The sequence below is a fragment of the Balaenoptera physalus genome, assembly GCF_965194825.1.
Source record: "Balaenoptera physalus genome assembly, chromosome: 8".
In the NCBI taxonomy this organism is placed as follows: Eukaryota; Metazoa; Chordata; class Mammalia; order Artiodactyla; family Balaenopteridae; genus Balaenoptera; species Balaenoptera physalus.
The window spans coordinates 66,728,507-66,755,524 of NC_138887.1; the positions used below are offsets into that span (position 1 = coordinate 66,728,507).

The 27,018-nt window shown below is 37.9% G+C and overlaps 2 long non-coding RNA genes across 3 annotated transcripts in view; one reads left to right on the forward strand and one right to left on the reverse strand.

Annotated features, from left to right (window-relative positions):
• LOC309665606 overlaps nt 1–27,018 on the forward strand; it is a 419,674-nt gene that overhangs the window by 283,503 nt on the left and 109,153 nt on the right. The gene's annotated exons all lie outside the window — the stretch shown is intronic.
• Nucleotides 1–27,018, reverse strand: part of LOC309665548 — a 69,691-nt gene that overhangs the window by 24,798 nt on the left and 17,875 nt on the right. Inside the window, exon 1 of one of the 2 annotated variants that reach the window (XR_014266490.1) lies at nt 490–19,273. The exons of the other annotated variant lie outside the window; for it this stretch is intronic. This is a non-coding gene — a long non-coding RNA (uncharacterized lncRNA). Of the gene's footprint in view, nt 1–489; nt 19,274–27,018 lie in introns of those variants that run through there. 2 annotated transcript variants of the gene reach the window in all.

The following is a 27,018-nucleotide window of genomic DNA, read 5'->3' on the forward strand; positions in this document are numbered from 1 at the left end:
CACAGACACAAGGAGCCCAACAAAGCCAAGAAGAGTAAATAAAAAGATATTTGCACAGAGTCACATAGACTAAACCCACACACACACACAAAAATAGGAACTCTTAAAAAGCAACCAGTGATGAAAAACAGACTAACTTCTGAGTGATTTACAGTTGATTCTCAACATTAATAATGGAAGCCAGAAGACAGTAGAATAACAGAATCAATAAGATAAAATAATATGAATATCAATCTAGATTATGCACTAACTGCAAGTATATTTTAAGAATAAAGGCAATATAGAGGAAATACACATCCAGAATGGCAGAGTAAAAAGTTCCAAAAATCTGCTTCTCCATAAAAACAATGAGAACACTGGCAAAAGTTGTCAAAATCAACATTTTTCAGAACTCTGGAAATTAACCAAAGGCAGAATTAACCCAGGAAAGTCATTAAACAACTCTCTGCTAGTGGCTTATTCCTGGCAAAGGAAAAAGTTATAGCATACCTTCAATGTTCCAGCATTTGAGGCAGGGGGTTGCCTGAGAGACATGTTTCTGTCTCACCCACTGGGAACTGATGGGACCAGAATACTCTAGAAGCCTGGGGGCTGCTGAAAACAAAAGAAAGCTGAGAGGCTTGCAGCAGTTCCAGAGAACCTGCAGTACTGCACACAGACACCAGAGGGAACACGAGATTACAAGTGCCTGAAAAAACAAACACAAAACCCTCTGAGAATTTATGCACACAAATCCAGAGAACACACATCAACAGAAAAGGTTTGAGAGGCCCCCAGAATCTCTGGGTACACTGATTAGTAAACGTATTTTCTTATACAAAGCCAATTTGTAAAGACTTGGAGAGGTGGCTGTTTTTTCAAATGCATGGATACCAACACAAAGTTACAAGGCACAGGAAAAAGCAGGAAAACTTAGCCCAATCAAAGGAATAAAATTAATCTATTTTATTTCGATACTCAACTTTCAATAATGGATAGAGCATCCATACAGAAGATCAAAGGGAAACAGAGGACTTGAACAACACTATAGACAAAATGGACTTAGACACATACAGAAGCTTCCAACCAACAGTGACAGAATGTACCTTCTTCTCATGTACACATGCTCCAGAAAAGATCACATATTAGGTCACAAAACAAGTCTAACAAATTTTAGAAGATTGAAATAATACGAACTATCTTTTCCAAACACAATGGAATGAAACTAGAAATCAACAGCAGAAGGAAAACTGGAAAATTCATCAACATATAGAAATGAAACAACACATTCTTGTATAACCAATAGGTCAAAGAATAAATCAAAAGGGAATTTTTAAAATATTTTAAGAAAAATGAGAGTGAAATATACATACCAAAACTATTGGGATGCAGCAAAAGCAGTACTAAGAGGGAAGTTAATAGTGGTATACATCTACTTTAAAGAAGAAAAAAATATCTCAAACAACCTAACTTTATACTTCAGGGAACTAGAAAAAGAAGAACAAACTAAGTCCAAAGTTAGTAGAAAGAGGGAAATAATAAAGATTAGAGCAAAAACAAATGAAATAGAGAATAGAAAAAAATCAACAAAACTCAGAGATGGCTTTTTGAAGAGATCAACAAAAGTAACAAATTTTAGCTAGACTAAGAAAAAAGAAGACAAATAAATTAAATCAGAAGTGAAAGAAGAGACATTGCAACTAATGCTATAGAAATAAAAAAGGATTATAAGAGACTACTATGAACAATTAAATGTGAACAAATTAGAGAATCTAGAAGGAATGGATAAATTCCTAGAAACACACAAACTACTGAGACCAAACATTTAAAGAATTAACACCAGTACTTCTCAAATTATTCCAAAAAATTGAAGATGATAGGACATTTCAAACTCATTTCACGAGGCCAGAATTACCATGATCCCAAAGTCAGACAAAAAGACTACAAAGAAAGAAAACTACAGGCCAATATCCCTAATGAACATAGATGCAAAAATCCAAAGAGCCAAAACAAACTTGATAAAGAACAAAGCTGAAGGCTTCATAGTTCCTGACTTCAAAACATATTACAAAGCTACAGCAGTCAAAACAGCATGATCCTGGCCTAAAGAGAAAAAAATACCATTGGTATTTTGATTGTGATTGCATTGAATATGTAGATTGCTTTGGGTAGTAAGGATATTTTTGACAATATTAATTCTTTCAATCCATGAGCATTTTCACCAGTGTCATAATTTTCAGTGTACAGGTTTTTCACTTCTGTAAATTTATTCCTAGGTATCTTACTATGAGGTAATTGTAAGTGGAATAATGTTCTTATTTTTTTAGCTTGTTATTAGTGTATAGAAATAAATTTTTGTAGATTAATTTTGCATCCTGCAACTTTACTGAATTTATTAGTTCTAACAGGTTTTTGGTGGAATCTTTATATAATATCATGTCATTTGCAAATAATGACAGTTTTACTCTTTTCTTTCCAATTTGGATGTCTCTTATTTCTTTTTCTTGTCTATTGCTCTGGCTAGGACTTCTAATACTTGAATAAAAGTGGCAAAAGTGGGCATCCTTGTCTTGTTCCTAAACTTAGAGGAAAAGTTTTCAACTTTTCACTACTGAGTATGATGTTAGCCATGGGCTTGTCATATATGACCTATACTACATTGAGTTACATTCCCACTTCTTTGTGAGTGTGTTTATCATAAATGAATGTTGGAGTTTGTCAAATGCTTTTTCTGTATTTATTGAGAGAATCATGGGACTTTTATCCTTCATTTTGCTAATGTGGTGAATCACACTGATTTGTGGGTGTTGAACCATCCTTGCATCCCTGTAATAAATCCCACTTGATCATGGTGTAGGATCCTTTTTTTTTTTTTTTTGAAAAACCACAAATAAATCTCACATATTTCATTTACATACATTTCAATAAGGCAAATTGATGATATCAGAAGTAAAGATACAGGTTACTGTGGAGAGAGAAGTAGTAATAGGAAAGGTCACAATGAGGCTTCTGGGATGCTAAGAAATGTTCTATTTCTTTTATTCAGGTGGTTGTCAAATGGGTGTGTGCACTTTTAATAATTCAGTGAACTGTGTAATTGCAATGTATATACTTTTAGGTATAATGTTTTGAAATTAAAAAAAAAACAAACTCTTAAGCCAGATCTTTTTATTCTCTGCTCAGCACCTCTACTGATCCTTTCTTACAGTGAAAGCCAAAGTCTTTACAATACCCTACAAAGCCCTAAATGATCTGCCCTCACCCTGTCATCTCTCTGCTGTCATGTCATATTACTTTCCCCATTGCTAACACTACTATAGCCACACTAGCCTCCTTGCTGTTTCTCCAACATGTTATACTTTCTTTTGCCTCTGGTTCCTACGATTAACTATTCTTTTTGCCTGGAATGCAGTTCTCACAGATATCCAGAAAGTTTGTTCTCTCACTTTAAGACATTGTTTAAATGTCACCTTCTGTGAGGCTTTCCTTACCACTCTATTTAAAATCATAACCCATCATGCTAACATTCTCTCCCCGACTCCCTGCTTTCTTTTTTCCTCCATATTATTTTCTAATATATATGTAATTATCTTATTTATGTTATTTATTTTCTTCTCCTTCCAATAAAATTTAGACACTGTGAAGACAGGAGTTCTGGGGTTGTTTTCTACAATATCCCTGAGATCTGAAATAGTGATTGGCATATGGTAGGTATTCCATAAATATCTGTGGAATAACTGAATGGCAATTAAATTTCTTAAGCCACCAGTTTTTTTCCAGGTTTACTGACATATAATTGACATATAACACTGTGTAAGTTTAAGGTGTAAAACATGATGATTTGATACACACATAGATTGTAAAATGATTACCACAATAAAATTAGTTGACACCTTGATTGCCTCACATAATTACCTTTTGCGAGGGGTGGCGATTGTGAGAAGGTTTAAGATCTACTTTCTTAGCAACTTTCAAGTACATAATATAGTTGGTTAACTATAGCCACCATGCTGTACACTAGAATTTATTCATCTTATAGGTGGAAGTTTGTACCCTTTGACCAACATCTCCCCATTTCCTTCATCCCCCAGTCCCCAGCAATCACCATTCTACTGTTTCTATGAGTTTGACTTGTCAACTCTTTTTGCTCTAAAAAAGAAATGCAACTCAAATATCTCTAACAAACTATGCAAGTACAGATATCTGATGGGCAAGGATTTCTTCTTCTTCAAAATAGATATAGGGAACCCAGTGATAAAGCTTTCTATTGTAGCTATTATGACAGTCCCAATTATTACTTATTCCCCAGGAACCTTCAACTATACATGGATACTACAGAATGAAAAAAAATAGAATCAATTTCCACATCTTCACTATTCTTTGGAGTAGGATTCTTTTAATGTATTGTTAGATTCAGTTTGTCAATATTTTGTTGAGGATTTTTGCATCTATATTCATCAAAGATATTGGTCTGCAATTTTCTTTTCTTACGGCATCCTTGTCTGATTTTGGTATCAGGGTAATGCTGGCCTTGTAAAATGAGTTTGGAAGTGTTTCCTCCTCTTCTATTTTGGAAGAGTTTGAGAAAGATTGGTATTAATTCTTCTTTAAATGTTTGGTAGAATTCACCAGTGAAGCCTCTGGTCCTGGACTTTGTTTTTGTTTGTTTGTTTTGTTTTGTTTTGAAGGTTTTTGATAGTGATTCAGTCTTCTTACTAGTAATTAGTCTGTTCAGATTTTCTATTTCTTGATTCAGTCTTGGTAGGTTGTATGTTTCTAGCAATTTATCCATTTTTCCCAGGTTGTCCAATTTGTTGGCATATAATTGTTCATACTAGTCTCTTATGATCCTTTGTATTTCTGTAGTATCAATTGTAATATCTCCACTTTTACTTCTGATTCTATTTAAATCCTCTTTTTTCTTAAAGGGTCTAGCAAAAGTTTTGTCAATTTCCTTTATCTTTTCAATACAGCTCCTAGTTTCATTGATCTTTTCTATTGTCTTTTTAGTCTCTATCTCATTTATTTCTGCTCTGATCTTTGTTATTTCCTTCCTTTTACTAATTTTGGGCTTCATTTGTTCTTATTTTTCTAGTTCCATAAGGTGTAAAGTTAGGCTCCTTGAGATCTTTGTTTCTTGAGGCAGGCATTTATCACTATGAAATTCCCTCTTAGAACTGCTTTTGCTGCATCCCATAAGTTCTGGTATGCTGTATTTCCATTTTCATTCGTCTCAAACTATTTTTTATTTCTCTTTTGCTTTTTTCTTTGATCCTTTGATTCAGTAATATGTTCGTAATACATTGTTTAACCTCCATATATTTGTGAATTTTCTAGTTTTCTTTTTCTAATGGATTTCTATTTTCATACCATTGTGTTCAGAACAGGTATTTGATATGATTTCAATCTTCTTAAATTTATTAAGACTTGTTTTGTGGCCTAACATATGATCTATCCTGGGGAATGTTCCATGTGCACTTGTGAAGAATGTATCCTGTTGCTTTTGGATGGAATGTTCTGTATATGCCTGTTAAATCTACCTGTTATTTAAGTCCAATGTTTCTTTATTGATTTTCTGTCTGGATGGTCTATCCATCAGTTAAGTGAGGTATCAAAGTCCCACACTACTATTATATTGCTGTCTATTTCTCCCTTTAGGTGTGTTAATATTTGCTTTACATATTTAGGTGCTCCTATTGATAAGTTTCTATTTTTCACTTTATCAAAAATATTTATAAGCACCAAAAGATGTTGGTAATAAAAATATTGAGCTGTTTGTGATTCAAAGAGATTGCAAGAGAAAAACCCAATCCTCATCCCCATTTTATTCATATCACATTTCCATTCAGCCCCTAATTTCTTGTCTCATGTCTCTCTATCACACTTTCAAACAACAATAGTGTTTAGTCATTGTAACTGAAGCAGTAGGAGTTTGTTTTACAGAAAGTTTCTTCCTTAGAAAAATAAAAAAGATCCACATTTTGAAAGTTTTGAAATGAAGCCATTCATTGTGAGACTATATTATTTGTTAAAATAAATGCATTCTTCCTTCTGGGAGGCAATTTGGTTATCAGAATACTGGGCCTATTTTTGGCTGGAAAACCTCCATTCCAAATAAGACATAACACCTGTCAACAAAACGTCTCACCACAGGGCTTCCTTTTGCCAGATCAGCACTATAGATTGCTCTAATAGATTGCTCTAGTATGTGGCTGCAATGTGTCTTTTGCAGCAATTTCTTAAGCAGGAATGAACTTATACACAGCACACAGAAACCTTCTAAAGAGATATTTTGACTTCACCATTCAGCAACCATTCTCCCTTGTGGCCTTGCAATTGACAGAGATCATTTCTCAGTTTTGATAGGAAAACAAACTTTAGATAGGAGAAAAAAAGTTAAAGTGAGTTTCCACTTCTGGATGTGGTAACAATAACTATGTCATCATATTAATTTCTCCTCTCTGTTATGGGTACATTGGAAGATTTCCCAGTACTCTTGTAGGAAAGTGGGACCATGTGCTAATTCTGGCCAGTGCCCTAAGAGTGGAAAATGACATGTGTCACTTTCAGTTCAAGAGAGTTAAATGACAGTGTGCCTTCTCCATTGCTCTCTTCCTCTGCTGCAGCAACTCTAGAAGTTGCATGTTGAGATGGCAGCAACCTAATATGGTGGAACCTCTGACAACCTGGTGTCCCCACAGCACAGCCCCCACCTATCCCACATCATCCCTGTAGCACATGCAAGAAATAAAACTTTGTTAAGTCCAAGTTTTGGAGGCTAATTACCTACCTGGACTTATAACTGGTTTTCTGACGCAGCTTACCCCAGAGGGGAGAAGTAACAAGAGGGCCATTGTCTGATAGAAGGTCTCGGTTCTGTCCCTGACTAGTTATCTGACCTTGTCACTTCACCTCTCTGAACATCCCTTTCTAAATCTGTAAAACGAGGATCTTGGACTACATTCAATTCAGCAAATGTTTATTGAATGTTTGATATTTGTAAGATGCCAGGCACTGGGCTAGGTCCTAGACACTGGGTCATCATAAACATTCTTTCCAGGTCTCTAATTTCACACCAGCAAATCTCAATCAGCTGGCTTTTACATCACCCAAACATGCTGAATATGAATGAGGAACAGCACCAAATCCACTTTTATTTAGACCACTATTATTATATAGAGGTCTGTATTATATAGTCCACTATTATTTAGATAATAATAAAGCCTGTATGTGAATGAATTGCCCTCTGTAGGGAAAAATCACAAGCACTTTCACTCCTTCTTATCATTTCCTTTAAACTCATTCTGTAAACTGGTTCTTCCCCACTGCTGGATGATGCTTTAGGAAAGTACCTTTTCATTCACAAGAATAATCACATTTAAGGAATTAAAATGTTCAGGACAGTGTAATAATCAGTCCCTCGGTCCTGGAATCTGGCAGAGCAGATTACAGCAAAGGCATGGCAGGAGGTGTTAATCAGTATCTCTCCCCCACCATCACACTAGCTGATGTTTCTGAGCCCAGGGAAGGCAGGGATTGGCGAAAAAAGGTTTTCATGGTAGGCACATCTGTGATGTCTTTATTGCCTCTGGATGTGTAGGGCCTACAGTTTTCTGGTTATTTCTAGTGCAGATTCCTCAGAGGCACTACCCTCTATTGGAGGTTCCCTTTACTGGACCAGGGGTTCGAGGGAGGCTTGGAGGGTTCACTCTCTTACTGGTTGACATTCTCTCAGCTTATGGACATTCTCCCACCATCCACTCCCTCTGGGGAGTGTCACTTCTGGGGAGTGTCTCCCTCTGGTAGGGTCACTTCTTCACCCCAGGCTGGTTCCCTTCCATATAGGTCCATATTGGTTCCTGGAGAACACACACCACTAAAAGTGAAAGCACAGAAACCTTCTCTTTGCTGCCATCAGGCAGGGCAGCTTCAAGCAGTCACTCAATGATAGGCTTTTTGGTGAAGGTCAGACTTCAGTCTTCTTTCCTTAAGCTTCTTTAAGCATACCAAGTTTTCTTCTCTGAGTGGTTCTCCTTTCAGTATTTCTAATTTGGTTTTGATGGGGAGGAAACAACCATCTTCCTTCTGCCATTGGTGGGGGTGGGGAGGGGGAAGCTGGGGGTCTTGAATATTTACAACTCTCCAAATAAATCCTTTCTCCCAAGGTCTCTCTACCACAACTCTTTTATACTCTCAAAGTACGTGATAGAAACTATCTTGTTGGAAAACTAATTTATAATCTCTTGGGACCTCCAGTGTGAGCTAACCTTGTGCTTTAGGATATTCTGTAGGGTTACTGGACACCTATCATATTGTTCTTGTCTCAAAACTGAGACATAAAGAGTGCTATTTTGACATTCAATTTATAATACTAACTAACATATATGTACATGAATTTCACAAACTTATTTGGAGGCAGGCTGGTATAAAGAAAAGAACACACCTTCTAGTATTGGATAGAATTTGGTTCAAATTTGACCTCTGCCACTTAGTAACTCTGTGTCATATTCCTCATCTATTAAATGTAGATATCTAACTTCACAGCATTTCAAGAATTAAACTAGATAATAAGCAAATGTAAAAACATTACTGACTCATTGTAGGGAGTCAACAAATCCACTTCCTTAATCCCTTCCAAGTTTCTGTGAGGTAGACGTTGTGACCACCAATCCCCAATGTCATTAAATCAGGAACTGAATGACAGAGGCCATTCTCAAACACAGGCCTTCTCACTTCAAGTATCACTCTTTTTTACCACATCAGTTTGCCTTTATGTAAGAAAGCTTGAGATTGTGATAGATGCTACAGAGAAACACCCTTCTCCATTGGCTATTTGTGGTCTGTAAAACGTACTAGAGATGATGGAAGACGAATTCTTAAAGCCGCTCAGATATTTCCTTGGTGGTTTAGCTATGCATCATGCATCCTGACAGAGCCAATTTGTGTTCAGAATTTTGATTAGTTAGCAAATTCACAATAATTTGAAAATCAGTCAAGAGTCACTTCACAGCTCTGGGGACGACTGTTGACTATATTTATAGACTGGTGTGCATAGAGCACGATTATTTGTCAAGTTCCAAACGCCATCATTAAAGTGTATAAATTTTTGCACTTGGGATGTTCAAAGTCTTCACATTTGTAGGTGTCTTCATTCAATAAAGTAAATAAGAAATTGGTCTTGTAGGCTTATTTATTTATACCATGCAAGTATTCATAGGTTTGCAGATTTTTAAGAAACAGATGGGGATGATGGCAGACATTGTGAGCGCCCCTTGATTCTCCCCTGTAAGAAAGGACTGGCTGCCCAGTTGTGCAGTTAGCTGGCAGCTGTTAATTCCAGGTCCCCCTCATCTTTTGGGCTGAGCAAACACTCTTTTCTGGGTGGCCCCAGCCACTGACTAAGTGGTATTAAATTTCTTTACAGTGAAATCTAGAAACTAAAACATTCAAGAGAAGAACTCAGAGCTCACAATCTTACAAATCTTTACCATTTTTCCAATCTTTATGGTTGCCTCACCCACACTTACTTCAACAGCAATTTTTATAACTCATTCATCACTATTATTATTCTAAAGCATTTAACTTAGTTTTCTTAAAAACAACAACTCTCCCTTTTCACACTCTTATTTAGCTTTATGTGATACTTAGTTAAATTATGTAATTACAAGAGCAACTGGTATCAAATGGTTTGGGAGCAAACACTTGTTAAGCAGGTGTACTTGTCACAGTGCTGCTTAAACTTTAATGTGTTTACAAATCACCTGGGGATCATTAAAATACAGACTCCTATTCAGTAGGTCTGGGGCTGAGACCTAAAAATCTGCATTTCTACCAAGGTGAGACCAGGTGATCACCCAGGTGATGCCAATGCTGTTGGTCCTCGACCACACCTTCTTGAGTAGCTTCTAGCCCTGAGCATTCAGCATTCCATGGGCATCTGCCAGAATGCTTTATGGAGGGAAGGAGGAACATGGCTTCATCTGGAAAATTTTCTTCAGTAATGATAAATGAGGTTTTACTTTGGTCATACACTATGCTAAATACTTCACATACACTATTTCTTCTAATCCCCTTAAACACCGTATCAAGGAAGATATTATTCCCACTTTATGGATCACAAAAGTAAGACTCAGACAGCTAACTTGCTCAGTGTCACACAACAAGTAGGTGGCAAAAGGCATTCCGACTAGGAGAAGGCAGCTATTCTTATTTCCAGTTAAGATTTTAAAAATCAACTAAATAGAAGGAAATGTACTAGTCTGAATAGAAGACCAGTCCACCTCTCACCTTCTCTAGATCACAGTTCAAGGAATTTTCCCAAAAGGAACATAGAGCAAAAGAGAGAATGCACAAAGTGTTCAAATTCTGAGACTTCTGAACAGATGCTGGGGGAAGTAAACCCATGCCATACTTCATTTGCTGAAAGCAAAATTCTTATCCTTATTACTAGAAACACTTTTCACGCTTGATATTCTGTCTTGTTTATTAATTTATAATGTTTGTGGATTTTTGAGTGCTCATAAATCAAGCAACACATTATGTTAGCCCTAAAATGGATGCAATGTCAAAAATTACGGATGTAAGTAAGCAGCCAAACATAAATTGAGTTGTACTGAATCCTAAACATTTACAAAGTTGCTGATAATCCAGCCCTTTAAATATCTCCAAAAGATTCCCCTCTCTACTAGTAAGGACCTAAAAAGGAGAGTCACATTTATATTTTATCTTAGTCTTTGAATCACTATTTTACCACCTACAAGAGAATAAAAGCAACACAATAAACTAGGACCATGAGCTAAGAAACAGAATCCAGATGTTCTTAAATTGTTCTTCCTGAACAACAGTACAACTAAAAGCAATTTTTGATTCCACAAAAATTTTCTACTTTAGTTACATTAATTACTAGTTGACAGAATTTTGCAGAAAAAATTTAACTTCATAATGCACTCTCACAGGAAAACATTTTGCAGATGGTAATTTCAGTCTGTTAGGTATTTATGGCAAGTCTTACTAAGCTTGGCGAATATTTGAGTGCTTACTAGGGGTTAAAGGGTGGTACTGCACCTCATATCTGTTAGAGAAATGGAGGGTCCTGCATGCTCCATTCTGCAATAGCCAACCAAATCTCTTATTCACTTTCTTCAAAAAATGAAACCACCTGGGGGAAACAAAGGAAAAATAAAATTTTGTATCTATTATTCTTAAAATTACAATTGACAAGTAACATTTTCACTTTCTTGAAAAACAAGGGTATCTTTCAACAAAAAACAATGACAGGTAAACCTGAGGTGAGGTGTAGCCTGCTTTAATGATCATGAATTTGGAGTCTGAATACCAGTATTCTCATCCTATCTCTGTCACATGCTATGTCTTGATTTCCACATCTGAAATGAAGCTCTTTCCGGCTTTATAATTCTAGACCATATGAAGAATTTTCTTAGCAATGATGAAACTTCAAAAACTATAAATACAATGATTGCATTACACTTAACCTTCCAAAGGTTATGAATCAAAGAAAACAATCTACAATTATCCAAAAGAGTTACTAAAACACTCTCCCATGTTCTAGTACATATCTGTGAGACTAGATTTTCTTTACATACTTCAATCAAAAGCAATATATTTCAACAGACTGAAGGCAGAGGCAGATGTAAGAATCCAGTGCCTTCATTAAGCCAGTCACTAAAGAGATATGCAAACATGTAAAATAATGCCACCCTTCTCACTAAATGTTTTGTTTGGAAAATCACTCAAATTTGTACTTCAGCAAACCACACATTTTTGATCCTTTGAGTTGCTTGTGAGTGGTCCAAATGGCACATTTTAAAATCTAACATGTCAAGGGTCAATTGTATTTCTAAAAATTGTTCATAAGAGATCAGACAATAAATGTGACTGTATCTGCACATCTGCAAGAATGTTTCAAAGTCTTCAATTTCCTGCATACTCTGTAAGAAGAATTTTACCCCCAGGAGGTTCCACTTCCTAGGTGAATAAGTTTCCAGCTAATCAGTGAACAGATTTCCCCCAAATAAAGTGTCACACCTTCCCCAAACCACTGACTTTTGACTCCTCACACTTTCATCCCGTTTTTATCTTAGAGGGAGAGAGCAAAGAAACGACAGTAAGACAAATTATGTTACTTAAAAAGACCTCTAATTTAACATTCCTTAGAGAGTTCCTTAAAGACTTTTCCATCAGTCGGAAATCCCTCTAAGATAATGATCAAAATACTAAGCTTTTTGTCCATATAGTCAACTTTTAGTTGTGACATGACATTGTAACTAAAGTGATAGATACCAGACAGATATAATTTCTCCCTCTAGGTAAGGGTAAGAATGCAATATATTTTGAGCATTTCCTAACAGATCCAGTAATCAATAAGGAAAAGAAATTGCATCGAGCCCAGAGTCTGTTATTAGCTGGTATATACTTCTGGTGAATGAAGTTATTTTCTGAAATCTCCTAAATTCCAAGGAGCATAAAAGGAGGATAACTGGGTTTTTATTGTCTACTGTGTCCCATACTTATCTGGACCAATTTATAGAGAATTAAGAGTACTAGTGTTTTTCTCCACTTTGATCACTTTATTTTTTTAACATCTTTATTGGAGTATAATTGCTTTACAACGGTGTGTTAGTTTCTACTGTATAACAAAGTGAATCAGCTATACATAAACATATATCCCCATATCTCCTCCCTCTTGCGTCTCCCTCTCACCCTCCCTATCCCACCCCTCTAGGTGGACACAAAGCACCGACTTTGATCACTTTAAATCAGAGAAAGTACCTGAATGAAGTAGAAATAAACTTTCCCAGCTCCCGTGTTGACTACATGTGCTGCAAGCAATTTCACAACTGTTGAGCTCTTTGTCACACAGAAGTTTCAGGTTTACCATATCTCTTCACTTTCTGAAGTTACTGGAAAGAATTGTTTGGCATGAGGAGAGAAGGGGATGATATTAAAGATTGTAGGTCTGTCTGGAAACAATTTTAGATGTGTGAATTCTGCAGAGTTTCACGGCACTACTGTCTTTACAATAGAGTTGGTTTTTGCTATGCATCAGCAGTGGTCCTGGATGGCCCTAAAGGAAATGCAGTCTTTTCAGGGGGTGGAGGATGAAGCGCTATTGCTGGGGCAACACATCGGGGTCTAATTATAGGAGATGATTTATTTCCTGGAACCCAGTGGAGGACTGAAAGGGAAATGTGATGGCCTCTGGTCTAGTACCAGCCAGTTTTTTAGCCTCTAAGAGGAAGTTATTGTCAAGCAGAAAATCAAAGGACTGTTTTCACAAGTGACTTAGTGAGACTCAGAGCACAAGTAAAAATGCTTGGGTCCAGATCTAAAGTGAAGTTCAAAATAGGAAAAAGACAACGAACTCCACACAGACGACAATGTGGCCCCCGGGTACAGTGAGGACTGAAGGGGACCCAGGATTGTTTTGTACCTTAGGGTTTTGTCATTTTAGCAGTTGAAGGTGGTGATAATTGGGCTGTTTCAGAAGACAACTGCCAGGGGGATCCCCCATGAGGACACGACCCAACTCAGGGGCTGTCCCTAAGGCCAGGCTGATGGCCAGAAGACAAAGCGCCTGGCTCAGTGATGAGAGAGCGCCCGGCAGAGGGTGTGGGTCACTCCTTGGGGACAACTGTGCCGGGCACTGGTGCTTTATGGTTACACGCTAGAAGGCTACCAAATAGTGAGTCTGGGAAATTAATGTTAATTGTCTTCATACAACCACAAACTGATAGAAAGTGGACGCTTTCTGATTACACATACTTACCACATATTTGAGTTCACATTAAATGCATCTGAATTGAAGTTACCAAACGTTTGATTTGCAAAACATTTTTCAATGTGAGACCACTGTTCTTGAGGTGTCTAGTTAAAATGTCTCTAATTCAGTCTTCTTATCTTTGTGATTTTCTAATGTCACCAAACTAAGTCTCTAGGCGGAAACCATTCTCCTTTGCAACGACTGAAACCAAACATCTTAAGACTTTCTGTGCAAACCCTTACCCTGACTTCTTTACTGTCACATTTCAGGCCTGGATGCTTCTGAAATTAAAAATAAAAATGTTTCCTACATTACAAGAAACCACATCTGAATAGAAACTTACATAAAGTTAAGCATAAATAGTCTCTATTTCTATACTCATTAAAAGAAATCAGCAAATGTAGGAAGAAAGATCTCTGAAGAAACATTTCAGGTCTCCTGCAGCAATTTGTGTTTAGATGAATTGCCCACTTGCTCCCATTGGTGCTAGCTGCTCTACTGGGTTGAGCTGTATGCATTTTGATGGCCAGATCTAAATATGAATCACTGTTGCATGAATGTGGCATGCCACCAGCAGGTGGACTATTACAATGGAAACTCTTTGGGCTTGTGGGACATGATCATCTTTAAAAATTTACCTTTAACATCATGTCTTACTTATTTCTCAGCAAAAAATTATCCTCAGATTTCCCACTGCTTTCAAAGGAGAGACTGACAGGTAAAATTTTAGCAGTTTTAATAATTCATGAAAGCAAATAAGGTTATTGGGTAGGTTCTATTTGGATTTCAGCTGTCCAGAGGAAATGGTTAAACGTTTTGGCAAATGTTCTAAATTCAGCTAAATTTGACAGTCCATCAGTGGAAGCCAAGTCTTTCTCGACAGAACTGACATGCAGGCTGGAAAAAGAGAACAGGAAATTGTTCTTGACAGTGGACTGAGGGCAGACCTCTACTAGGATTTGGCAAAGAAAGCATTCTGACAAATTCCTGTGTCCTTGAAGTGCTCGTGTTTCCTTCTTCTTGGGACATAACCCTACCACCGTCCAGAATGACTGCTGCATTTTCTTTATTTCTGCCTTGCTGGGCTCAGTGTTCCACTGACCTCACTCGCCCTGTCGGGTGTGCAGAACTTCCTCCAGAGCTCAGAGAAGCAGGTGTCAGAGCAGGGCTCTGGGAGAATGTGAGGGCAATGCAGAGATAAAGCAAGAAACTCAAGCCTGAGAACAGGTAATTTAAGTGCCATCCCATATCAAAACTAGTCCAGGTCAAAGAACATGTCCCTGTGGTCTCTTAGGAAATTCGTCAAACCTCAGAGACATAAGGACATCTCTGTCCTAGAGGGGATGACATCTAAGTCGCCCCTGTCAGAGAAAAACCAAATCCCTCATTAGAAGGCCATCAGAAAGCAGGTGCACATCCATCCCAAGGACCAACCCCACCCCCTGCCATTCCAGTACCCAGGAAACACACTACTCCCTGTCAGCTGGGATGGTATCCCTGAGTATTTCCTCAGGTTTTCTAGCCAAACCATTCTTAAGGTCACCAAATCTCATTTTCACTTAACCATTGTTGACACTTCCTGGGCCAGGCAAACAGTGGAAAATTTCAAGTTAGAGAATGCTCCTCTCCAGGAGCAAGCAGACCATGGGCTGCTCACATGTACAATCAGCACTTTCCAAAAATCTATCAGCTGCTTCCCTTTGTTTGGACTGGTAATGGGCTACACTTCTTTTTCTTTCTCAAAAATTAGAGAATAAAACACATTTTCATAAAATGACAGATTGCTTATAACTTTCAATTTTTTAATGGAACTATTACCTCAACTCTAAGATTCTATTACCAGTTGCCACTGGAATTGTATCTTCTTTTTGTAATTATACACTCATGTTAGAGAGATCAGTTGGAGATGCTATATTTTTTAAGAAATATTTCCACAGCACCGTATCCACAAACAATATTTCCACACACTCAGCAAAGTTAACAGTCACATTCCATTACCTGTAGCCAGAGGGAGAAAATAATGATGAGGATTACAAATTAGTTCATCTGTCTTCATTTTTCAAGATTCGGTGTTAACAAATTTTCACCCCAAACTGGTTGTGTGCCTTGATGCAGTCACCGAAAAATCTCTTCTGGACTGGCCTCGCTTTAACATGTCATGAAGGGAATGACAGGCTCTATGCTCTACCTGCTGTTTATTTCAGAATTTTCATAATGGTCTTCTCTGAACGTGTGCCTGTCCCAGCACTCAGATATCCTTTCCTTAAATCCCACCTTCCTGCTCTCTGAGAAGATGAAAAAGTTCAAAATAACTGAAGATGAAGAAAAGAACTCAGTTCACAATGCATTGTTAAATCCCTAGTCATTGATGCCACGGATGTGGATGATAGCTTGAGACTACTTCCATCCAACATTCTATTAAGATGCACACATTTACATTCCAACAAGAACCTAGAGCAATATCTAAATAATTTTATCATAGTTTAAACCAACTTTGTATTAAATCTAAGGGGGGTTATTATTTTGAAGGTCTGCCAATGCAGGAACTGAAGAAATACACAAAGAAATTAAACTTCGAGTTTAGTTATTTCACCAGAACTAAGGAAAAAAGTTTAGGTAAACTACACTATCATTCCAAAGAAAATGTTAAGATTTAAAGGATGAATGATTTATCTGCCTTTAGTTATTGCTAATCTATGGAAAGAAAACTTACATTGCCATACTTTCTAGCCCCATTTCTGTTCTCACAAGGTTCTAACTTCCGCCACTTGATTTGCTGCCCTTTATCCCCAGTGGGCAATCAAGTACTACCAAGATCTACTTCCATTCCTTTGGCAGATGTCCATTTGGCTACTTCTCTGGCTCTTATTCCAATTAAAATGTGTCCGGATTGGCTTTACAGTGGTCCACAGCTGGCCACAATATTTACAGGCTATGACTTCTCATTTTGGAAAAACTTATCCCCTCTAGCAAATGTACAGGCGTGAGTAGAGTGGGGCCTCTCCATGATCCACAAGCTTTATCATGACCAGTTTGCTTTTTACCTGTGGCCTGAATGTGTTTCCCAATGTAGGACTCTGGTGCTAATTCCTAATAACTGAGAACCTTATTCAACCCTCTAGTTCAGTGATCCAATTGTCTCCATTTCAGCCTAGAGTTCAGGCCACAACTTCAACAAGGACTGTCTGTCTGCTCTCAGCTAGCAGGGCTAGAATACATCAAACAGCAGCCTGTGAACCAGTTGAGGGCTGTCTGTCTCCTCTCTGCATGGGAGAAGCGGCTGCATCATAGGCAGTGGGGGAGAATCTGTGACACGCTCTCCCTTTCTCCCCTCATTCCTACTACACACAGCCGGAAAGAAGGTGTGGGCAGAAGAGAGCACCAGGAGTGTACTTCAAAAGCACGTCCACATCACGCTCAAACAGGTCCGCTTCCCTTAACTTCTGTGCTTCTTCTGCTGTATTATAACCATTTCAATCAGACACTTTTGCTGTGATAAGAAATGTACCATCAAGCAGAAACATGGTTGTTTGGTTTTTTGTGTTTTTTTTTAATTCACCATCACGTTTTTATACAGGAGAGGACTGAGATGCAAATGGAACTGTCCCTAAGTTTGGAAAAGTGGTCATCAACAAACTCAGATTAAGTAAATAAATAATTGGGCTGAGTTAACACCAAGTCCTTGGTTCTCTGTGTTCCCCAAGGAATGCCTCAGACCCTGTGTCCATGCAAAGTGCATGCTTTTTGAAGTTTAGCTTTTCTCCTTTTCTTCAGCTCTCAGCTAGACCCTCCCAATAAGCCATGCCCCTCGTCAGGAAGCAGAGCATGCAGCAGCATTCAGAGCGTATTGAAGGGAAAGAAGGAAGGCAGTGGATGCACGGAGAGGCTGAAGAAGCGAAAAGGAAGAGTATGCTTCTTGCCCTATTACAGTCTTCCTTCTCTCTCTATCACATGAACCTTCCCTGTCTCCTAGCTCAGAAGGATACAGATTACATGGAAAGCGTCAAAGGTTGCTTCTGATTTGGACCTAAGGGTTGAGACCTATTTTGCCATTTCTAGCATAAACTAAGCAGAAATCTGAAAATGACTTTCTTGGGGAAATAGTGGGCCACTGTGGTTGAACTAGAGGGTCAATACAGGAAACTCAAATGCAATGCAAAGACTTTCATAGCATTTAACAGGGGCAGTGGCATACTGGATGGAAGGTGGCAAATATTTGAAACCTATACTCAAGTTAAATTGAGTATAGTACTTATTCAAGCAAGAAATACCAAGAACCTGGAATCAGCCAATGCTTGTGTTAAACAACAACAACAAAAAGGCAAGTATGAAAGGAACTCTGTAGACAGAACCAACTAGAATTGGTATTTCACAGAATGTAGAAGATGAAGGAAAATGAGGAGCTGAAATGGTCTCAAGATTTCCAGCCAGTGACTAGAAGGATGTTTATGGCATTAACTAAGAGAGGATTCTGGGAAAGGAAGAGGTTTGGAGAAAGGATGCAGGTGAAGAAAATCTTGGGTTGGGTTCATAATGCGTTTCAGACATAAATGACAGCATGAATAACATGATCCAAGTTGGCTGAGAATTGTAAAGACTGACATTTTAATCTTTTTCTTGCTGTAATTTATATAGTCTTACCAAAATTCAGTTTTTATTGGGAGATTGCTGACTAAAGATATATTAAACCTGCAATCCCCAAGACTCTGTTCCCCCCTGAAGGAGATAACAACCAACCAATTACGACTATGAATCAAGATGTCTAGAATCAAGGCAGACTATATATTCACACTTCTCTGATAGCCTCTAATTATAAGTAAATAAGTGAGCATATGAAATTTCCTATGTTATTAAGTGAACTCATATGATAAACCATTAGAATAAGCATGCATGGTCACCATTTTCACAACAACCAAAACAATTTCACCTTTTTTTTTCTGAAGACTAGCATAGACACAGTTGGGGAAGGAGGAATATTACTTACATTATGTTCATGTTTAGAATTCCTTTACAAACTTACCATATTATATCACTTATATGTGGAATCTAAAATATGATACAAATGAAATTATTTACAAAGCAGAAACAGATTCAGAGACATAGAAAACAAATTTATGGTTACCAAAGGGGAAAGGGGGTGGGGGAAGGATAAATTACAAGTTTGGGATTAGCAGATACAAACTACTATATATAAAATAAACAACAAGGAGATTAACCAAGATGGTGGAGTAGAAGGACGTGCTCTCACTCCCTCTTGTGAGAACACCAGAATCACAACTAGCTGCTGGACAATCATCGACAGGAAGACACTGGAACTCACCAAAAAAGATACCCCATATCCAAAGAAAAAGGAGAAGCCACAATGAGACGGTAGGAGGGGCGCAATAAGAGTAAAATCAAATCCCATAACTGCTGGGTGGGTGACTCACAGACTGGCGAACACTTATACCACAGAAGTCTACCCACTGGAGTGAAGGTTCTGAGCCCCATGTCAGGCTTCCCAACCTGGGGGTCTGGCAACGGGAGCAGGATTTCCTAGAGAATCAGACTTTGAAGCCTAGTGGGAATATATTGCAGGACCTCAACAGGACTAGGGGAAACAGAGACCCCACTCTTGGAGGGCACACACAAAATAGTGTGCACATTGGGACCCAAGGGAAGGAACAGTGACCCCGGGGGAGACTAAACCAGACCTACCTGCTAGTGTTGGAAGGTCTCCTGCAGAGGCTGGGGGTGGCTCTGTTTCACTGTGGGGACAAGGACACTGGCAGCAGAAGTTCTGGGAAGTACTCCTTGGCGTGAGCCCTCCCAGAGTCTGTCATTAGCCTCACCAAAGAGCCCAGGTAGGCTCCAATGTTGGGTTGCCTCAGGCAAAACAACCAACAGGGAGGGAACCCAGCCCCACCCATCAACAGTCAAGTGGATTAAAGTTTTACTGAGCTCTGACCACCACAGCAACAGTCAGCTCTACCCACCACCAGAGCCTCCCATAAAGTCTCTTAGATAGCCTCAAACACCAGAGGGCAGCCAGCAGAAGCAAGAAAAACTACAGTCCTGCAGCCTGTGGAACAAAAACCACATTCACAGAAACACAGGCAAGATGAAAAGGCAGAGGGCTATATACCAGATGAAGGAACAAGATAAAACCCCAGAAAAACAACTAAATGAAGTGGACATAGGCAACCTTCCAGAAAAAGAATTCAGAATAATGATAGTGAAGATGATCCAGGACCTCAGAATAAGAATGGAGGCAAAGATCGAGAAGATGCAAGAAATGTTTAACAAAGATCTAGAAGAATTAAAGAACAAACAAACAGAGATGAACAATACAATAACTGAAATGAAAACTACACTAGAAGGAATCAATAGCAGAATAACTGAGGCAGAAGAACGGATAAGTGACCTGGAAGACAGAATGGTGGAATTAACTGCTGTGGAACAGAATAAAGAAAAAAGAATGAAAAGAAATGAAGACAGCCTAAGAGACCTCTGGGACAACATTAAGCACAACAACATTCACATTATAGGGGTCCCAGAAGGAGAAGAGAGAGAGAAAGGACCAGAGAAAATATTTGAAGAGATTATAGTCAAAAACTTCCCTAACATGGGAAAGGAAAGAGCCACCCAAGTCCAGGAAGCGCAGAGAGTCCCATACAGGATAAACCCAAGGAGAAACATGCCGAGACACATAGTAATCAAATTGGCAAAAATTAAGGACAAAGAAAAGTTACTGAAAGCAGCAAAGGAAAAACGACAAATAACATACAAGGGAACTCCCATAAGGTTAACAGCTGATTTCTCAGCAGAAACTCTACAAGCCGGAAGGGAGTGGCATGATATACTTAAAGTGATGAAAGGGAAGAATCTACAGCCAAGATTACTCTACCCAGCAAGGATCTCATTTAGATTTGATGGAGAAATCAAAAGCTTTATAGACAAGCAAAAGCTAAGAGAATTCAGCACCACCAAACCAGCTCTACAACAAATGCTAAAGGAACTTCTCTCAGTGGGAAACACAAAAAAAGAAAAGGACCTACAAAAACAAACCCAAAACAATTAAGAAAATGGTCATAGGAACATACATATCGATAATTACCTTAAACGTGAATGGATTAAATGTTCCAACCAAAAGACACAGGCTTGCTGAACGGACACAAAAACAAGACCCACATATATGCTGTCTACAAGAGACCCACTTCAGACCTAGGGACACATACAGACTGAAAGTGAGGGGATGGAAAAAGATATTCCAAGCAAATGGAAATCAAAAGAAAGCTGGAGTAGCTATACTCATATCAGATAAAATAGACTTTAAAATAAAGAACGTTACAAGAGACAAGGAAGGACACTACATAATGATCAAGGGATCAATCCAAGAAGAAGACATAACAATTATAAATATATATGCACCCAACATAGAAGCACCTCAATACATAAGGCAACTGCTAACAGCTATAAAAGAGGAAATCGACAGTAACACAATAATAGTGGGGGACTTTAACACCTCACTTACACCAATGGACAGATCATCCAAAATGAAAATAAATAAGGAAACAGAAGCTTTAAATGACACAATAGACCAGATAGATTTGATTGATATTTACAGGACATTCCATCCAAAAACAGCAGATTACACTTTCTTCTCAAGTGAGCATGGAACATTCTCCAGGATAGATCACATCTTGGGTCACAAATCAAGCCTCAGTAAATTTAAGAAAATTGAAATCATATCAAGTATCTTTTCTGACCACAACACTATGAGATTAGAAATGAATTACAGGGAAAAAAATGTGAAAAGCACAAACACATGGAGGCTAAACAATACGTTACTAAATAACCAAGAGATCACTGAAGAAATCAAAGAGGAAATACAAAAATACCTAGAGAAAAATGACAATGAAAACACGACAATCCAAAACCTATGGGATGCAGCAAAAGCAGTTCTAAGAGGGAAGTTTATAGCTATACAAGCCTACTTAAAGAAACAAGAAAAATCTCTAGCAAACAATCTAACCTTACACCTAAAGGAACTAGAGAAAGAAGAACAAACAAAACCCAAAGTTAGCAGAAGGAAAGAAATCATAAAGATCAGAGCAGAAATAAATGAAACAGAAACAAAGAAAACAATAGCAAAAATCAATAAAACTAAAAGCTGCTTCTTTGAGAAGATAAACAAAATTGATAAGCCATTAGCCAGACTCATCAAGAAAAAGAGGGAGAGGAGTCAAATCAATAAAATTAGAAATGAAGAAGGAGAAGTTACAACAGACACCACAGAAATACAAAGCATCCTAAGAGACTACTATAAGCAACTCTATGCCAATAAAATGGACAACCTGGAAGAAATGGACAAATTCTTAAAAAGGTATAACCTTCCAAGATTGAACCAGGAAGAAACAGAAAATATGAACAGACCAATCACAAGTAATGAAATTGAAACTGTGATTAAAAATCTTCCAACAAACAAAAGTCCAGGACCAGATGGCTTCACAGTGAATTCTATCAAACATTTAGAGAAGAGCTAACACCCATCCTTCTCAAACTCTTCCAAAAAATTGCAGAGGAAGGAACACTCCCAAACTCATTCTATGAGGCCACCATCACCCTGATACCAAACTCTGACAAAGATACTACAAAAAAAGAAAATTACAGACCAATATCACTGATGAATATAGATGCAAAAATCCTCAACAAAATACTAGCAAACAGAATCCAACAACACATTAAAAGGATCATACACCACGATCAAATGGGATTTATCCCAGGGATACAAGGATTCTTCAATATACGCAAATCAATCAATGTGATACACCATATTAACAAATTGAAGAATAAAAACCATATGATCATCTCAATAGATGCAGAAAAAGCTTTTGACAAAATTCAACACCCATTTATGATAAAAACTCTCCAGAAAGTGGGCATAGAGGGAACCTACCTCAACATAATAAAGGTCATATACGACAAACCCACAGCAAACATCATTGTCAATGGTGAAAAACTGAAAGCATTTCCTCTAAGATCAGGAACGAGACAAGGATGTCCACTCTCACCACTATTATTCAACATAGTTTTGGAAGTTTTAGCCACAGCAATCAGAGAAGAAAAAGAAATAAAAGGAATACAAATTGGAAAAGAAGAAGTAAAACTGTCACTGTTTGCAGATGACATGATACTATACATAGAGAATCCTAAAAATGCCACCAGAAAACTACTAGAGCTGATCAATGAATTAGGTAAAGTTGCAGGATACAAAATTTATGCACAGAAATCTCTTGCATTCCTATACACTAATGATGAAAAATCTGAAAGAGAAATTATGGAAACACTCCCATTTACCACTGCTACAAAAAGAATAAAATACCTAGGAATAAACCTACCTAGGGAGACAAAAGACCTGTATGCAGAAAACTATAAGATGCTGATGAAAGAAATTAAAAATGATACCAACAGATGGAGAGATATACCATGTTCTTGGATTGGAAGAATCAATATTGTGAAAATGACTACACTACCCAAAGCAATCTACAGATTCAATGCAATCCCTATCAAATTACCAATGGCATTTTTTACGGAACTAGAACAAATCATCTTAAAATTTGTATGGAGACACAAAAGACCCCGAATAGCCAGAGCAGTCTTGAGGGAAAAAAACGGAGCTGGAGGAATCAGACTCCCTGACTTCAGACTATACTACAAAGCTACAGTAATCAAGACAATATGGTACTGGCACAAAAACAGAAACATAGATCAATGGAACAAGATAGAAAGCCCAGAGATAAACCCATGCACCTATGGTCAACTAATCTATGACAAAGGAGGCAAAGAGATACAATGGAGAAAAGACAGTCTCTTCAATAAGTGGTGCTGGGAAAACTGGACAGCTACATGTAAAAGAATGAAATTAGAATACTCCCTAAGACCATACACAAAAATAAACTCGAAATGGATTCGAGACCTAAATGTAAGACCAGACACTATAAAACTCTTAGAGGAAAACATAGGAAGAACACTCTTTGACATAAATCACAGCAAGATCTTTTTTGATCCACCTCCTGAGTAATGGAAATAAAAACAAAAATAAACAAATGGGACCTAATGAAACTTAAAAGCTTTTGCACAGCAAAGGAAATCATAAACAAGACGAAAAGACAACCCTCAGAATGGGAGAGAATATTTGCAAACGAATCAACGGACAAAGGATTAATCTCCAAAATATATAAACAGCTCATGCAGCTCAATGTTAAAGAAGGAAACAACCCAATCCAAAAATGGGCAGAAGACCTAAATAGACATTTCTCCAAAGAAGACACACAGATGGCCAAGAAGCACATGAAAAGATGCTCAACATCACTAATTAGAGAAATGCAAATCAAAACTACAATGAGGTATCACCTCACACCAGTTAGAATGGGCATCATCAGAAAATCTACAAACAACAAATGCTGGAGAGGGTGTGGAGAAAAGGGAACCCTCTTGCACCGTTGGTGAGAATGTAAATTGATACAGCCACTACGGAGAACAATATGGAGGTTCCTTAAAAAACTAAAAATAGAATTACCATATGACCCAGCAATCCCACTACTGGGCATATACCCAGAGAAAACCGTAATTCAAAAAGACACATGCAGCCCAATGTTCATTGCAGCACTATTTACAATAGCCAGGTCATGGAAGCAACCTAAATGCCCATCGACAGACACATGGATAAAGAAGATGTGGTACATATATACAATGGAATATTACTCAGCCATAAAAAGGAACGAAATTGGGTCATTTGTTGAGACGTGGATGGGTCTAGAGACTGTCATACAGAGTGAAGTAAGTCAGAAAGAGAAAAACAAATATCGTATATTAACACATATATGTGGAACCTAGAAAAATGGTACAGATGAACCGGTTTGCAGGGCAGAAGTTGAGACACAGATGTAGAGAACAAACGTATGGACACCAAGGGGGGAAAACCGCGGTGGGGTGGGGATGGTGGTGTGCTGAATTGGGAGATTGGGATTGACATGTATACAATGATGTGTATAAAACTGATGACTGATTAAAAAATAAATAAATAAAATAAAATAAAATAAAATAAAATAAACAACAAGGTCCTACTGTATAGAACAGGGAACTATATTCAATATCCTGTAATAAACCATAATGGAAAATAATCTGAAATTATATATGTGTGTGTGTGTGTATATATATATATATATATATATATATATATATATATATATATATATATATATATATATGAATCACTTTGTTGTACACCAGAAACTAACACAACGTTGTAAATCAACTACAGCTCAATTTAAAAAAAAAAAAAAAAAGGAATGGGATTCTAAACAGAGGAATTTGGCAGGAAAGAAGACCCAAGATCCTGTAAAAACTCTATAAAGGGCTGGGCCCAATGGAGTACCACCACAGGGGGTCACCAGACACTAGTTTCTTGGCAAGTTTGTGGCTGCATGTAGAAGAAGAGAGTAGCCCTCAAGAGAAAAGGAAAAGAGGCCTAACTCATAATTCAAGCTTATGTTAACTCGTTTTCCACTTCCCAGGGAGGTAGAGGAAAACCCTGTTGATATTTAGATCTCCCCAAACTGGAAAGAAACCAACCCATGGAGAAGAGCCAAGAGATAAGTGTGGGCTTCAATTTTTGTTTCCAAATGAGAAGGTGCTCAAAAAGCCACTGAATTGTCAAGAAGAATTTTGAAGTTAGAATGTTTAATCATGTTAACACACACAAATCAAATGTACTAAGTTGTCTCCAAACTGGCTGAGAAGATAGGACACTGACACTTACTTAGCCCACATATGTCGGAAATCAAGCAGCAGGTTGTCTTGCCTATAACAAAGACACTGTGGATAATCTGGGAGTTTTTTTGTTTGTTTGTTTGTTTTGTTTTGTTTGTTTTAAAAGCATGCTATGAGCTTCCACTTCCAGGAAAATGGAATACATGTGAATTTCTCACGGTGGCTCTAATGCCATGGTAAGCAAACCAAAACCTGAGCCTGCAAATGCCTCAAAGTTACAAAATTAAAACACTAAGGACAACCAATCACAAACAGCCAACTATAATCAAGCTATAGCCAATCAAGTAATTTTTTCCTTTGGTCCCCACTTTTTCTATTTAAGTCTTCCCCCTGGCTCCTTTCCTAACCACTTCTGGTTTGGGCTGCTGCCCAGTTAGAATTGATTTTTGCTCAAGTCAACTCTTAAAGTTTTTAACATGCCTCAGTTTATTTTTGAAAATCCTTAACATGTGCTTGTGAGTTTATTTACCTAGTTTTAATTGCTGTCTTGTCCTTTCCACAATCCCAGTGAGTCCCCCTTCTGAGACTGTTAATGAAGCCGGCTGTATGTACTACACTCTGTTTCCTCCACTGTGCTGCTTCCTCCCATGACCCTGATTATTCCCCCAGTGTTGGCTCAGCTTGTCTACTCTTTCCAAGCAGGCTGTATTTCACTGAATCTTCCCCCATGGATTAGATTTTCAAGGCCTTTGGTCATGTCTGCTACTTATCCCTGGAACTCCTTCCACTTTGCCTACATTTCTTAGGTAATGAGATGGTCAGGACTGAATACATGACTCACCAAAGTAGGACAGAAGGAACATTCTGCCTCCCAAAATTATGATGAAATTCCTTGAGCTATGCTTTTTAATAATTTTTTTAAAAAATCCATCTCCCATTTAAGATTTGAATATAATTTTCTGTCTACTGATAACTTCGGTTACATTTCTATTCCTTGGGTTTATCCTTCTAGTTCAAAAGTTACTTGTGAAAATATTTCTCTGGATGGATTAGCTTCAGTTTTTAGAGAGTATCATATTAATTGGAACATTTCGATATTCTTAATTTTCCAATTTTCAATTTTACAAAAGTGTTTTTCAATCTGAATATAACCAAAGTTTTGCATAAGGGGAAATTAAAAAGTACTTTTAAAAACGTAACATCTGGGCTTCCCTGGTGGCGCAGTGGTTGAGAATCTGCCTGCCAATGCAGCGGACAAGGGTTCGAGCCCTGGTCTGGGAAGATCCCACATGCCGCGGAGCAACTGGGCCCGTGAGTCACAATTACTGAGTCTGCGCGTTTGGAGCCTGTGCTCTGCAACAAGAGAGGCCGCGATAGTGAGAGGCCCGCGCACCGTGATGAAGAGTGGCCCCCGCTTGCCACAACTAGAGAAAGTCCTCACACAGAAACGAAGACCCAACACAGCCATAAATAAATAAATAAAAATTAAAAAAGAAAAACAAAAC